General features: G+C 44.2%; 1 protein-coding gene and 1 pseudogene across 1 annotated transcript in view; one reads left to right on the top strand and one right to left on the bottom strand.

Moving 5' to 3' along the window:
* Nucleotides 1-15256, top strand: part of SCD5 (stearoyl-CoA desaturase 5) — a 134592-nt gene that overhangs the window by 50515 nt on the left and 68821 nt on the right. The window lies entirely within an intron of this gene.
* On the bottom strand, nucleotides 4163-4536 carry LOC105289613 (annotated as a pseudogene).

Consider the following 15256-nt stretch of genomic DNA (forward strand, 5'->3'; position numbering starts at 1 on the left):
TTGAGAAAAATGTCCTTCGATTGTAGTGAATAATTCTTACTGACGACAGTGGTGATAAAGACAGAAGCCACTGCTGTCTCCTCCCACTGGCCTTTTCCACTGAAGAGTATTGTTTACTGAGTATGTGACTAGCAGCCCCCTAACTCAGCCCAGTTCTGCAGTCTAATGATAAATTTAGCACACCAAATTCTCTTTGTTTCTTCACATTTGGTTTTCTTCTTCCACCAACCTCTGTAAATTCACTCGTACTGTTTCTTAGGTCTCGAAGTTGTTTGGGACCTTCTGTAGTAGGATCCATACTATATACTTTCTCCAACCATTTGCAGATGTAATAACATTTTTATATTCCATTTTGCTGGAACAACAAAGGTGCTTTACAACATTTTTGCCCATGCACCTCAGGATTGCAGCAGATGCAATTCTCAAGCAGGCAGGTGTTAAAAATAAATGTCATTGCCTATCGATTATTTAAACGTATCCTTGGCCTGTCCAAGTAGAAATGAACACAGCTGAATTTGATGTCCTCATCTAGCCGATCCAAAACAAAAACAAAAACGCAAAAATTAAAAACAAGAGTGGAAATAACGAAGGTCCATTTTCGTGTTCTCTCACCTCACTCCCTCTACTGTGCTCTGTGCTGTCTGAGCCGAATTAGCCCTTAAATCTGAGCCTGGTCAATCCTTCCATGGGCGGGTGCTTTCCTTCTGGTTTCTGGACAGTGGATGGGTCCTTCTCCCCACCTTCTCTCTTCCTCTAGTTTAACTGTGTCTAAATTCTGGTTCCCATTTAAGACTTGGAAGTTAAATTCTTCTCTTTTAGGTTAAAATGGGCTGGAGAAACTGATTAAATTCTTCTCGGCCTAAAATCTTTTGCTCTTCTATGAGAGTACTTCTTTACACAGTAACATGAGCAAAAACCTCCATTCCAACCCCTAGGTAATTCATTTTCTCCTCTGTGGTGGTCTTTCTGCCTTCCACAGTGTACTGCATTTGTGCTTTATGAGACTAGCTCAACTGTGGTCTCAAACATCAGCTCTTCCTTTCTCGCTTCCTGATTCCATAGGCCTGAATGAAAACCTTTCAGGTGGGTGCAGTTTCCTTATTTTACCCTGGTACTCCATGCTTTTGTCTTCAGTGATGTCTTGTTTTCTCCTTGTGCCAGTGGCAGGAATGAGGTACCATGGGAAATGCCTTTATAGAGAAAGGGGTCCAAAGACAGTTGGCCAAATGACACATTATTGGCCAACCTGGTCCACTGATTATCCATATGTAATGTTTGCACTTATAGGCAGCCTTACAAGGACTGACACAACAGTGATGGTAGCTGGCATCTATTCGAACATTTACGATGAGCCAGCCACAATGTTAAATCCTTTAATAAACATCTAATTTAATTTTCACAAAATCCTGTGGGGGAAGTTACTGTTGTCATCCCCATTTTATGTAAGAGGAAATTAAGTGATGTTTGGAGAAATTAAATAGCTTGTAAATGGTACAGCTGGAATTTAGACCCAGTAGGTCTAGTTCCAAAACCCCTGTAGCAGTATGTAAGTGAAAGGTATGTGCTTTGGAGTCAGAGAATCCAGGTTTGAATGCTGGCTCGCACATTTACTGGCAGTGAATTGCAAGCAGGCCTTTACCTTCTCGAGGGCCAATTTCCTTACTTGGAGTTGTAAATAACAACTTTTCATCATCTACTTTTCAAAGTCATTATGAAAAGTATGATTAATGGTTTTGAAGTGCTTAGCACTGTGCCTGGCACATAGTAGGTATTCAGTCTATGGTAAATATTATAATTATTCTTATTTCTGCTTTAATATTACTAACTCTCCCCCATTTGTTCTGTCATATCTTCTCCAAAGATATATCTTCTTCCTGACATGGAAAAATATATGAAAGAAAGACTTTGTGGTGTGGGGTGGAATCGGTATGGCTGATATTCTTAAAGATTGAGATAAGAACCTGATTGATCTGAAGAGAGGAAATTCAAGTTCAAGTTTAAATTTAAACTTGATGATCCATTCTAGTGGATCAAAATATGTCATCATGGTCTCAGATGAAAGCCAAAAAGAAAAAAAGGCAAAGTGCACATCGGAGAATGAGAAGAGATATTTATGGCATCTCATCTCAACGAAAGCACTTTCATCTTAATTCACTAAAAAACACTCCTCAGCTTTGGAGAGCTCTAGCCTGGTCATCTGGGATGTTCTTTTGGATAATTTCCTCTGGTTCTCATTTTCCCGTAATCCACTGTTTCCATAGTTTTCTAACTCAAATACAATGGAAACCACTCAGTCCCCCAATTTCTCTCATGTCCTGCTCAGCATATCTGACTCCAGTTGTCATAGGAACTCGATTCTGGTATTTTCGGTTGTGAACAATAGTTTCACAAAGCAGTTCTTACTAATAATGAAAGCTCATATAGCACTTATTATAGCCAGACACGGTTATATGCCCTTTATAGGTATTAAGCCATTTAATTTTCACAAGAACCTTACGGGGTAGGTTGCAAAAGAAGAAACTGAGGAATAGATTAAGTAACTTGCCCATGTTAGATGGCTGGTATTTGATCCTACAGAGACTGCATTTAGTTTTTATTCTCTTAAACCATCACTCTGTACTGCCTCTTACCTATCTGTTACATGCAGTACTCTTTGATGCTTTCTATTCTACTCTGTATTTTATTATTTTATTTTAAATTAGTGTCTGAGGGTGACTTGCAAAATGATTTCACAATTCTAATGTATATAGACATGAAATTCGAAAACCACTGGCTAGACCCTTTCTCTTGTGAGATGGACACCTCAGGCTGCCTTAGCCTGCCGCCTGAAACATTCTGTTCACATCTCTCCTTGTTGTGATGCCATGCTGCCCCAGCAACCCACTACTTTGAATCTGGCCTCCCACAGAGGTCTGCCTGCTGTGAAGGAATGCATTGGTTACGTGGACTTCGAGTTCCCAGTCGATTAGAAAACTGTCTCTCTGATTTAGGCTGGGAGGCTGGATCATGTGACTCTGTCTCCAAAAAAATGGGTCCCTTGGGAAATGGAGTCTCTGGATCAGACTTCAAAGCCAGCGATGCTGAGGGCCATGCCCTGGACCTTGACAAAATCTCCACGGTCCACCCTGTGTTGTCTTTGTAGGACAGCGAGCAAGACGTCTTCCCGGGGCGGCGATTCCAACAATGAGGAGTGACTGTGGGAGCGTGACTTAAACTTCCATGGTACCAAGCATCATTTGTTCCACAGTCAGAAACAACTCAGCACCCTCGTTCTTCATCTAGTACGAGTCCTCCTAGACTTACCCATCTTTCCACAGAAAAGACATGGGTGCCACTTTTCCACCTCATCTTTTTTTTACTACATGAATAACTGCAACACATCACCTGCAGATAATTGAAATGCAATGCCTTTCCCTCTCACTCCAGCCAGTCGCTCTCTCTTAGATGGTATCCAGTGGGCCTATGTCTTTATGCATTATGCATCTCTGTGATTATGCATTAGATTCTTGAGAACTAGCAAGTGATACCAGTATTCTTCAAGCATGTTTGGTTATGCTAAATAATTGATTGCATCTTTTATTTATAAAAATTTACTTGCTGGAAGTTCTGACAGGTTCTGCCAACCCATCTTCCCTATTAGATTTCAACTTTCCAGCATGAAGTCCTAAAACTCGCTTACAGATTTCAGTCTCTGAAACCTCTTAGGCAGGTGTGCAGATGAAGTCCTGTCTTCCAGACACGGGAGACTGGCCTTAAGCCAATAGACACCTGTGCTGACCTCCTCCCACAGTCACGGACGGTAAAGCTTGCCAAGGCCTTAAGCACCTGGGGAAACCTATTAGTTTGTAGCCTCAAGAGCTGCCGTGTCCTAAATGATAAACAGCTAGGGACTTTCTGGACCTGGATAAATGTAATCATGTGATAAGTTATAAGCCCACCTAGTTTGTATGAGTGGGAGGATAATGTGAGCAAGGAGAAATATGGGTAACTGTCTGAGGAAAGAGACTGCACAAAGAGAACTTTCTTGTCTTTTGAAAGTATATTCAGGAGAAATGGTGAATAGACAAAATAAATGTAACTAGCAAGTCCAACAAGCATAATTAATAAGTGATACAATCGAAATAGTATTTATTTTCCTTGTTGCCCTTTAAAATATATTTTTTTGACTTTTAATTGTTTTGTTACTCAAAAAAAGCTTCACATTTTTATTTAGCTCTCGGACTGTGCTTCCGCCTTCAATGCTTTCACCACGGCTTTCCGCTCTTCAGTAAGGAAAGTACGCTTGGTCCTGGCATGGACACATGCAGCACACACGGACCCACCGCAGGCCCTGCGGACTTCATTAGAACTGCAGGTCTCGCAAGCACGAACTCTGCAAAGTCGGCCTGGGCACACGCCACACACAGATTTTGGTGCTTTCTGATCCTTCTTGGTATAAAGGTAAACAATTCTATTACCAAGGGTTTGGGACAGCCTAGTTTTGTTAGAGGCTGTACTGTAGGACAGCCTTCGATGGTAGGTCAAACGCTAGACCATTCTGAATACCTGCAGACACTGTCACCGAAAGAGGACTGAATTTTGTTCAAGAGGGGAAGGTTGATGTAAAAACTCAGCCTATGACTCTTTTCAACTCATGCTGAAATCCTGTGACATTTAGTTCCTTAAGAAAGTTATTTCATTGTCTTGTCCTCATGTCATCCGAAGTTGCACTGTCTCAATTCGGGAATGAGAATGTGCAGCCCAAGATGAAAATCAAACCTTTGAACCTGATTTAATGCTGACCCTCCTTTTCTCCCCAATCTCAAACCTGCACCAGGCTGGGAGTCAGCCCTGGGACAGTTGGTGGGTAGATGGTGGCCTCTCTGTGGTCTCTGCTTAATGCTTTTTTCCTGCCTGCAAGTCTCACTTTCCTAGCTAGTTTCTGAACCTCAAAGATTGGGTAGGAAGTTAGGGACAAGGGAATTAGAAAGGCCAGTTTCCCACTCTGGGAGCCAGGCCAGTGTTGGATGTGGACTCCTTCCTTTACTAGGCACTGCAGTGGGTTCTTCAGATGGTGCCCATTGTTGGCCATCTCCCTCCTACAGTCTCGTGGGCATAAGGAGATGCATCTTTATTCCAGGAGGTCCCTTTGGTTTTTTTTCTAAGACCCTAGCAATCCAGTGTCCACCTCTAGCTTCTTGCTGCCGGGGTCTCTCTGCCCCTCTAGATGTCCTATGAGACAGGACTCAAGCTAACCCCACACCAGCTCTCTCTTCTGAATGACCACATTTGGTCTACAGGACACAATTGACCCAAGAAACCCCACAAGAGCAGACCAATCCTCATATGCCTCTACATTCTGCTGTCACAGCCCATTTAGGGTGTTGAGGGAAGGATCCGGATCCATTGTATGGGTTGTTTCCTGGCAGTATTTCCAAATTCTCCAAGTGGTCCATGTAAACCTTCTTCACTGGGTTTAAGATGAAGGAGATACAGCTCTAGCTCCAGTTTCGTTGTGGGTGTTAACTCATGAACAGCTTTCCAAAAAAAAAGCTCTCTACCTATCTTCCCCTCCCCCCACACACCACCCTTAGATTCCTTTCACGTCCTTGATCTGGATGAGGCGTCCAAGAGTGGTGGTGCCAGGTCTCCATAATTTCCTTTGTGAATTCTGTATGAGGGGGTTTGTTTCACAGTCACGTGGGAATCTGATATCTATCACATTGGTGCCTCTATTCTGTCAAAATAGAGGCAGAAGAAAATTCCATTCTCGTATCTTATTTCATAAACAATAGAAAAAAAGGTAAAAGCATGTGTTTCAGTTTTCTTTTGCTGCCTAACACCCCAGAACTGAGTGGCTTAAAACAGCACTGATAGGTCATTTCTCCAGGTTCTGGGCTGGGCTGGGCTGGGCTGGGCTGCGCTGCTCCTCTGCTGATTTCACCTGGGCTCATTCCTGCAGCTGCGCACAGCCATCACTCACACGGCTGGCGGTCGGCGCTGACTGCTGGCTGGGCGCCTCGGTTCTCATTTTCACGGTTCTCAGCTTCTGGGAGGTTAAACCAGCTACCCTTTTGGTGATCCAGGCAGCGTTTCAAGAGACCAAAGCAGAACCCATAAGGCTTCTTGAGGCCTAAGCTCTGTGTGCAGCATCACTTTCCTACATTCTGTTGGCTGACGCAAAATGACATAACCTGAATTCAAGAGGTGGGAAAAAAAAAGACTCCACCTTTAACATTTCAGCCTGGCTGTCCCCAGTTCACTACGAGAATTCTGTCTGGGCCACCGTGATTCTAGACTCCTTCTGGACAGATCTGGAGTAAAGGATGAGGAGAGGAATTAAAATGAGTCTATATTTTTTGATTGGCTTACACTTGGAAGGATAGAAAGGAAAAGAAAAGATCCAGAAGGGTGAGAAGGGGAGAGGAAAAACCAAGCCAGCTGTGGCCGGCTTTGGCAAGCATCCTGGGGTATGGACTACAGGTGAGGAACTGGGAGCCCTTGGTTTAGAGAACAGGCCACGCTATGTCTTCCATTCATGAACATATGAGCAGGTTAATATCTCTGCGAGAATTGCAGAGATAGGATCTTTAGGAGCTTATTGTGAAAATGGACTGTACCATAAATTAGATTTCTGTTGGGGCCTGGCTTAAGTGGACACTGTGGGATGTTATCCTGATACTTACTCCTTAATGCCTAGGCCCAGCACAGGTGGCTTTTTCCCCCCCTGCAGTCCCCCCGCCCCCTCCCATCTCCTCCTTCAGTCCTTCCTCTCCTCTGACTTTGTGCCCGCAGGGAAGGTGAGTGACACAGGAGAGGTGCAGAGGGTACTGGCCGAACAACCCAGTCTTTGGGTGTGAGGTCTCAGGAAGAGGTGAGTGAGAGAAGCAAAGTGGCTCTGCTCAGCTGTGGGCTGTAGATTCAAGGCTCAGGGGTTTTCATTTTAAATCCTTTCTAAAGCCTTTAGAAATGGCTTTAAATGGGCTTTTTAAAATGTGAATGTTTTATGTGTGTTTATCTAGAGTCTAAGTTGAAAGGGCCTGTGTACCACATCAAATGCCCTTGCAGGGAAGGGAGTGGAGGCTGGTGATAGTGGAAGAGCAGGTCAAGTTGCTGAGAAATGAAGTGCCTGGGGCTTTTTTTCAGCTGGCAAAGGTGAGCAGACTCAAACAGCAGATTGTTGAAGCTGAGAAGCACCCTTGGAGGGGGATGCTTAGAAATAAACACACAAAAGCAACAGAAGAATTTATTTTTTACTTTCACAGAATAGGTATATGCTGGCCTTTAAGAGGATATTCCATGCTAAGAAAAAAAAAAAAAAAGCATTTTTAAAATTGTGGCTTTTCATTATCGACCAGGCTAACAAGCATTTACAGACTGCTCCACTATCCAGCTTCCTCCTAAATCATTCTGTAATCCTTTTGTCCTCTTTAAAACGTTTGCCCTTCTAAATCCTAAGCACATTTCTTTCAGCAGAAACATGGCATATACCCCGTAGAGCAGGAATGGGTTGAGTCTGGAGCATGCCTGAATCACTTCCCTCTTTCCCAGTCCCCACAGCTGGGCCACCTCAGCAGCAGGACCAGCAGGTGGCAGTGCTGAGCTAGGGACCACGATCTCACTGCCGAGAGCTGCCGGTAGGGGGCGTTGCATCCACACCTCAGGCACCAGTATGATGACCCTACCAGGCTTCACGATTGTTAGAAATTTAAAGCAGGATGGGAATGTTAGATACCATATCTCTCACTGGATTCCTTTTGCTCATGAGAAGCCTGTGGTCCAGAGAGGGAACTTAGTGGTGAAAGTGGGCTAAAACCCAGCCAGGCCTCCTGACTTCCAGGCTGGGCTCTCCACCCTCCCATCGCCCTCGGCGCGCCCCTACTCCCATCCCCTTGTATGATCCCAAATATCTCACATGCAGCAAGTGTTGACTTGCACGCAGAGCTATTAGAAAAGAACAGAAGATGGAAAGGTGCTTACTGCTATTTGCCTGGGAAATCACAGTTTGGGGCTTTTTGCATTTGGCCTAATAGAAAAGGTCAACTCCTAACTAGTAGGGATGAGATTAAAATGTGTTTTAAAAAAATTATTATAGTTAAAAATAACACACTTGAGGGAAATGTTACAATTGATTACAAATCACCAGAAAGTTATAATACTGTAAGAGGCAGTATACTGTTATATAGTGTCAGTCCTCAGTTCTGTTGTTATTAGGTCTTGGCCAAGTTTCTAAACTTCACTTTGCTTCATCTGTAAAATGGGATAATAGTGTTGGTAAAGATCAAATGAGATGAGGCATATAAAGTGCTTATCTTATGTGATAGCATATTCTAAGTGCTCAATAAGTACCACCACCACCAATAGTAATAGCAGTAGCAGCTGTTTGGCATCTATAACTTGGAACTGCAGGTATAGTTGTGTCTAACACAGCGGAGAAATGCCACTTCTCCTCACCCATTGGATATGTAGCTCTTCAGAGTAACTACCCTCTACCAGTAACCAAAGTTGTGACTAGGAGGTCGCTGGGGTTAGGGAACGGGGCGTGGGTGTGGAGGGGTGGAAAGGGTGAGTGAGTGGCTGCATGCTGTAAGCTTGTGAGGAAGAAAGAATTGAGTGAGAGGAAGCATGCATTCTTCCCCAACTTGGGGTCCTTATAGGCAAAAAAAAAAAAAAAAAAAAAAATAAAATAAAAAAGGCCAGGAAATGGACAATAACATATTTTTAAAAGAGAAAAATTTTGGCCACTTTTCATCAAGTAATTTGTGCAATATTTAGCATTTCTTTTACAGTTCTTAGTTTTCACTGTTGTTTTACGATTTGGGGTGATGCTCACAAAAGAGAGATATATTTCTAGGTGGTGGTTATTCTTTGGGCTAATTAAATTGACCTTATGTCCATTCTGTAAAATATTTCAAATATTTAGGTTTTTGTTGAGATATAATTGACATATAATATTGAATTAGTTTCAGATGTACATCATAATGATCTGATATATGTATGTATTGCAGAATGATCTCCACAATAAGTCTAGTTAACATTCATCACCTCACATGGCTATTTTTTCTTGTGATGAGAACTTTTAATGCTGCCTTAACAGAAAGGCACAATATAAATCAGAGAAGACTAGAAAGGCAAGCATGAAAATAGTGAGCCTGATTTTTTTTTCAGTAGCACATGATACAACATTGACTAATTGCTGGGTATATTTGACAAATTGAGAATAGAGTTCTTTAGGGAGCTGGGGAACTTAAAAATCAGACTGCCTTCAGGAAAATTGATGAGGGGATTACTGTGTGCAGCCACCACCAGTAAGTAGGACTCCAGGAACTTGGGCTGAATTGATGATCTGCCTGCTGAGGGGACCCTGCGTGGACTGACCAAAACTTTCTAGAGTCAAAGTGACTTAGGGGGGAAATTGCTTGTGATACAAAGAATGAATGAAAGAAATGAACAACCAGAAACCCTAGGCAATGGAACCAAATCCACAAGGACAATACTATTTCTACTGCCTTCATGGTCAAAAAATTCTGAACACATCGTTCACACAAGGCCACAAATAGAAAACAAACCCTTGAAAAAGGATTCGGCCTCCCTAGTAATTATAAGAACTTAAACCACAAAATCACGCAGTGCCACTTAAACTGATAAAAGTAAATTACAATTACAAAATAAAAATCTGGCAAGACTTTTGAGGAAGCTATATTCTCATACCGATGTAAATTAGTACAAAATTTCTGGAAAGCAATGTGGCAAAGTGTAATGAGCCATGATATATCACATCCTTTGGGCTTCAAAACATATGTTTGAGACCATATCCTGGAGAAATAAAAGAAGAAAATTAGGGCCGGGGGGAAGAAAAATGGAAAAAATACTTAAAATGATAAAATAGAACATACTGTGAGTATAAAATGAAATATAATATTACTATTAAGAATGATAAGTTTGTGTGTTATGAAAACCAATAGAAATGTTGATCTATAATGCTAAGTGAAAAATAGCCGAGCTCAAATTTTGTAAATATTGATTATAGGTACGTTAACAAAAAAAAAGCCTAAGTAATAATAAAGCTAAAAGAGATTATTCAGTTTTGTTACATGGCAGAGTAAGAAGAGAATTTGATTTTTCTGTTGCTTTGTTGTTGGTGTTCATCTCTCAATACAAAATTGGTTAAAAACACGATTTTAAAGACTGTATATTGTAATTTGTCAAGGACAGAAAAGAGGTAAACCCTACATTCCATCATGTGGTTTCTGACAGCTGCACAGTACTTAAACATGAGCTGGAATAGCGTAGAAGCAGCATCTCAGAGCTGCACAAATTCTCTGCTGATTATACGGAGAGAGAATGTGTGATCACCAGGAGCCTTCAGTGGCTGTGGGAGAAAAGCATGTTGGGTTAGCTGTCTGGTCGTCTCATCTGATGCCAGAGCTTTATCTACTTGGATCTGGTGTTTACATTGTTTTGGTTTTTTCAGAAGTGAGGGAGGCCATGGGAGAGAGGAGGGGGACAAAATGGGGGCTCCTTTCTCCATTCATAAGAATTTACCTCCTTAATTAAGCCAGGACCACATTTCAGCATCATAGGCCTCCTTTTCCTTCTGGTCTGCTCCTTCTTGCTGCACAAGCTTGGCTCCCTAGGGGTTATTTTTGCTATTTTATCCACCTCTAACAGCAACAATAATCCTAATAAAATAGAGTCACACATTTCCTTTAAGTAGCTAGATGTCCTTAAGGGTTTAAACACTGACTTCATTTGATTTAATAGTGGCCATTTTTCTTTTTGCCCTTGTGCCTGTGGAAGCAGGGCACTAAGCCTCATGGGTCGCACCCTTATTTGCTTCTTTGTAAATAAGACACAGAATTCTGCTTACATCAGGTGGTTCTCAAAGTCAGAGGGTGGTGGGCCCGTCAATACCATAAGAATATGTGCCTAAGACCCAGAATGTTGAGTCACATTTTCATCCTCGGGGGAGCACAAAATGCGTCATTAGCATGTGCTTCCCAGCAGAGGGGAGAATGGGCAGGGACCTTCCTGAGTTTTCACCTGAGAAGTTGTCACAGAATTTTCAGGCTGGGGTTTCCAAATTTTTTCTTCCCTTTCCCATGTTCTTCTTCCTTTTTTTCCTCCACAAATTAGAGGCCTTCAAGATAATAAGGTAACATTTCTTGAACATGTGCTATGCATCAGTCATGCTTACATATATTAACCTATTTAATCTTTACAACCACCGTATGTGGTAGATGGGTACAGTTATTATCTCCACTCGACAGCTGAGGAGACGGGCACAAGAAGCCAAAGTAGCTCGTCTAAGTTCACAGCATGGTAGAACCAAGCTGCAAACCCAAGCCACTGGCCAAAAGTGTAGGTTCTTGGCCGTTGAGCTGTACTACCACATGACAGTGAACCAGACCAAGTTCGCCCATGCTCTGGGAAGAGAAGACCAAAGCCAGTGTGTGTGTGTGTGTGTGTGTGTGTGTGTGTGTGTGTGTGTGGCCCCTGACTGATTGTTCTGTTATTTACTCCGTATTTATACCCATTTCCTTACCCTCTCCATTTCTTGGTTTTCTTACTTACAAAATTGCAAGAACATTAATGGTGCTTAAATCCTTAGAGATTTGTTTTGATGATTAAATGTGATCATAAAGTCCTTAGAACAATGGCTGGTGAATAGTTATTATGTACCAGCCATCATCATCATCATCATCATTATCATCATCCATGCCAACATTTGAGAACCATGGCCCCACCTCTTTCTCCCAGACAGGTGGTGATGAAAATAGCATATCTGATGAGTTCCCAAGAGCCACAGCTGCTTCTAGTCTTGGAACTACACTCTGAGGCCACTGAGGAAGAGGATGGGGAGTCTCTCCCTTTCTCTGCAGCCCAGGTTTCAGTTCCTCCCCTGAACTCTCTCCCTGGAGTATTTGTACTTCCTGTCCTTACTTGCTGTGAGGGGACCCAGGGACTGTGCTCCAGCTTGTAGGGCTATCATTTATCAGTGAAAGATGCCATCTCAGAACCTAGCCAGTGGCCTGGCTATCAGCAGCCTCTGACAATGAAGTTTCAGCCAGAGAGACTCAAGCTGTTGAGAAGACCGGCCCTAGCAAATGCTGAACACGGGGTAGGCCCAGAAACCCACCTGACTGCATGGCTTCGTGAATAAAACAGCAGAGGATTTTGGAAGTAATAGGAAGAGAAAAAAAAGAATCTTCTCTCTTCCTATGTGTTTTGAGCAAAGACAGGTGATGAAGCAGAGTGAGGAGAGGACGAGGGACCGTAATCGCAGCTTTCATGGTTGGAACTGGCTTTGTAAGAAGCGAAAGCTGGAGGCGGCGCATCGGCCTGATGCAGGGAAATGACAACCTACCTTTCCCAAAGTAAATGGTGATACTGTATAAATACGGCGTGGCAGTTGCAGTCATTTTCCCACCTCTGGGGAGGGAAGGGAGTGAGGAGTAGATGGGGCTGTTTCGGGTCCTTGTATTTGTGTGGCTGCGAGGTCTGAATTCTGTCCAGCTCACTCTCTGTCTCAGTGAGCAGAGTGTGATGGCGCTCCCATTCCAGGACCCCAAGCCCTACCCTCCACCCTCACCTGAGCTGCGCTGCCTCCTAGCAGCTGGAGAGGCTCCTCGCAGGATGCAGATAGGCTTTGAAAATAAGGGTTCCACTTCTAGGCTGTGAGAGCAGAGATGTGACCCCAAGTTCAGGGACTTGTGGCCAGTGTATGCTGTGTGCTCTTGGTTACTGCAACTGTGCTGGTGGCTGTTCCCGGGGGTCTCACAGACCCAAGCCCTGTCAGAAAGTTACCTCTGGAATGGGGAGAGGGAGAAGGAGAAGGAGGGAGCTGGTGCTCTCTCCTGGCGGCCTGCTCTGAGCCCACAGGCCCTGCAGGCTCTCAAAGCTCCCCTAGCCAAGCTGCAGCCATGCCAGACCTTGGCCCAGCAGCTGCAGTCAGCACCTGGGATTCCTGACAAAGGCAAAATAATTGCTGTTTCCCGCTACAACCAGATGGCTGCCTGGAGAAGTCACCGCAGACCGGAAAGCTGCTTTCTCCAGCTTTCCGCTTTCAAAAATGGCAGACTTGGTTGGTCCCCTGCAGATAAGTCACAGAGTTGAAAATGATTGATAATGAAATGACAGGAATTGAAAAGCACTAAGACATCCTAATGCGGTGGAGCATCCCGCTCTGGCAGTCGATGGCTCTAACCTCGCACCAGTTAGACTCACTTCGAGGATCCTACCTTATCCCTTCCACCCTCCCCATCCCGTTAATTTCAAAGATGTTTCCTGTTCCTTTAACAAAGTTTTCTGTACTCAGAGCTGTCGGTTGCAGAGCTGTGTGCTGGGGCTCTCGAGGTGGGGTGAAATTCAGGGCTGATTGCTGCTTTCAGGGAGCCTACAGTGGAGCTTATCAGGTAAGGTAACTGACCGGGACCCCCCTACAATCCTAACCTGGTGCTCAACGGCCACCCGCCCAACTCCCGCTCTGGCTCAGCCTCCATGTTCCCCCTCTCGCCACCTGCAGTATATAGCTTCTTTCTTCTGGGAACCCCTACCTCGCCCTCCCAGCCCCAAACAGATCCCTCTGCCTTCTAAATGGCAACCTACTTATCTTCACAGACTTGGCAACTCATCGCAAACCTTTTGAGTGGATACCTCTTAGTGGCTTGGATTCTTTCATTTTAGTGGTGCAGTTTCAGCTTTCGGAGGCTCAAAGGTGGTTTCTTCACTTATGAGGCAGATTAGTGAGATTTGGATGGAAAGAGCTGTCCGCGGTTACCTCAGCCACACAGAACTTCCAGCCCTTCTCCAAGCACTCCATGCTTTTCTCCCTCCTCTCTGAAAAATTTGCATTCTTTCTCAAACACTGAGGTCAGAAACCACATCCTCTTTGTAGCCTTCCCGACTCCTCCAGACAGATGCAGTCACTGCAGCCTGTAGGTCTTCATCGCTTTTGGTTTGGCATCTGAGGATCTTGCCATCAGAGACAAAATCTCCCTCAGTAATTCTTCCCAGGGTCAGAGCTTTTAGTGCTGGTGTGCAATTTAGGGCTCCTTTGAGATGCTCATACTTGTGTTGCGCTGGGGAATAACTGGTTTTATTTTGATTTAAAAGACTTTCTCGGAGATACAAGTCCTGGCTTGAGATGTGAACTTTGCAAGGGATCTCATCCTGGGCAATGGGGGCGGGAATAGTCTTCACTCTGGAAGTTGAAGCTTCTGCTCTCTACTGGTTGGAGAAGCGTCTTAAACATGGACAAGTGCTTTAAGTGGTAATAATAAATAATGGTTCTCAACCTTGCGTATACTTTGTAATCACCCGGAGAGCATTAAAAATACCAGTGTCTGGGCCCTGCCCTCAGAGGTCCTGATTTAACTGGTCTGGGATGCAGCCTGGGCTCCAGACTGTTGAAAGCCCCCTGGGTGTTTCAAATGTGCCACCTAGGTTGAGAACACTGCTCAGAGGAGCTGCCTGATGACTATCTGCAGGAAGGAGGAGACCCCTAATTGGTAAGTCCAGGGGTAGGCGAAAGAATTATGAGAACTAAAATGTGCTCGTTGAAGGGGGAAAAGAAAAGAACAGGTAGCAAAAACAAGACCTGCACAAGTAAATTCAGGATGATGATTCTTAAATGGCCTAACTTAGTGGACTAGCTGAGGACAGGATACAGATGCAGAGATGACAAGAGAGAGAGTCTTACTCATTGAAAAGCTCAAGGCCAGAGAGGGGAGACAGAGGAAAGCTGGACCTTCCCAGAACCAGAGAAACGCCAGCTGGTGAGGGACTTACCTGTGGAGTCAGAACAGTTTCGACTGTCAGTGGGGGTGTCCAGGGGGCAGGCAGGACAGACTATTACTTCTCAGAGGAACCAAAGGCCAGAGCAGACCTGTCCCTGGGAGATGCAAAAAAGAATTCACAAGGGAGTGCATGGGTGGGCCGTAACTTCTGATTTGGGGAGACCATAACCCAGGGGTGGGGCCTGCACATTCAAAGGGGGTGAGGACAAGTGCCTCTCTGAGCATTTGGAATATATTCAACACTGTGCCTGGAGGGCCAGGGTGCACAAGTCCAAGGGTGCCACTCTTCCTGTGCTCTGGGTGGATGGCATCCCTTTGTTGACTGTTCCAGGGGCAATCCAGGTTGTATCCTCTGCAGATGAGCAGCACTGCGGCATTGCCCACTGAATATCACCGTTGCAAATCCCCACACCCACAGCCAGGTTCAGGTTTCAGTTGAATCTAAGGCTGATGAGTTCAGAATCAGATGGATATGGGAA

This window comes from Pteropus vampyrus, unplaced genomic scaffold (genome assembly GCF_000151845.1).
Source record: "Pteropus vampyrus isolate Shadow unplaced genomic scaffold, Pvam_2.0 Scaffold25, whole genome shotgun sequence".
Taxonomy (NCBI): Eukaryota; Metazoa; Chordata; class Mammalia; order Chiroptera; family Pteropodidae; genus Pteropus; species Pteropus vampyrus.